This window comes from Tupaia chinensis, unplaced genomic scaffold (genome assembly GCF_000334495.1).
Source record: "Tupaia chinensis unplaced genomic scaffold, TupChi_1.0 Scaffold000119_1, whole genome shotgun sequence".
NCBI classification, from domain to species: domain Eukaryota; kingdom Metazoa; phylum Chordata; class Mammalia; order Scandentia; family Tupaiidae; genus Tupaia; species Tupaia belangeri.
In genome coordinates, this window is record NW_006159585.1 from 2,083,286 (window position 1) to 2,084,263 (window position 978).

Consider the following 978-nt stretch of genomic DNA (forward strand, 5'->3'; position numbering starts at 1 on the left):
TGGTGTGGTGATTGAGACTCTAGACTTCCACATCAGTGACCATGGTTCAAGTTTCAGATCAACTGGCTTGAAAGAAACATGGCACATGTAGGCGTGTGCCCAAAATCCCAGGAGGAGAAGGAATTGCAGCATGATCGTCCCCCGCAGGAGGTGATTTCTGACTTTCCCTCTCACTGTCTCTGTTTCCAGTGAATGCATGCACCCTATGGAAAACCCTTTTTAAAAACAGATAAATGAATAAATATATGAAGAATATCTAGCTGACATTCATAAACTGCAAGCTCTATTGTATAACCTTGGTTATAAAAATTTAAACACCTATTTAGAGATATTTAGAGACTTAATGTGTGTCCCGACCCGGGGGGACAGCCGAATGGGTTTCCTGAGTGAAGGAGTGAGAGCCGGGGCAAGCAGCGTAGTGTTACAGCACGGAGACGACAGTGTCGTCTGTTTATTGTGGGCAGCACGGTACAGCACAGAGACGACGCAGTGTCACAGCTCTTAAGGGTCGCGTCGTCTACTGTGAGCAGCACGGAGACGACGTGGTACCACAACTCTTCAGAGTCGTCCGGAGACGATGTAGTGTTACAGCTCTTCAGGGTCTCCCAGGTCGTCTGGAGACGATGCAGTGTCAGCTCTTCAGGATCTTCAGGGTCGTCTGGAGACTGCACGGTGGTTCAGCTCGTCAGGCTCTTCAGTTGTCGTCTTCCTGGTCGTCGTCGTCTTCTCGGTCGTCTGTGTCATCTTCTCGGTCGTTTGTGTCGTCTGGCTACTGTGGGCCAGGCATCGTGGTTATATACACTCTGGTGGGTTGTAAACGGTGGGCCGTGATTGGTTGTAAACGGTGGACCGTGATTGGTTGTAAACGGTGGGCCCTGATTGGTTGTTAACAGTGTAGTGGCACGAAGAGGTGTGGTATTATCTGTTGAAGATATTTCGTAGTTTTATCAACAGTACTAGGGAGAAATGTTCACCTGT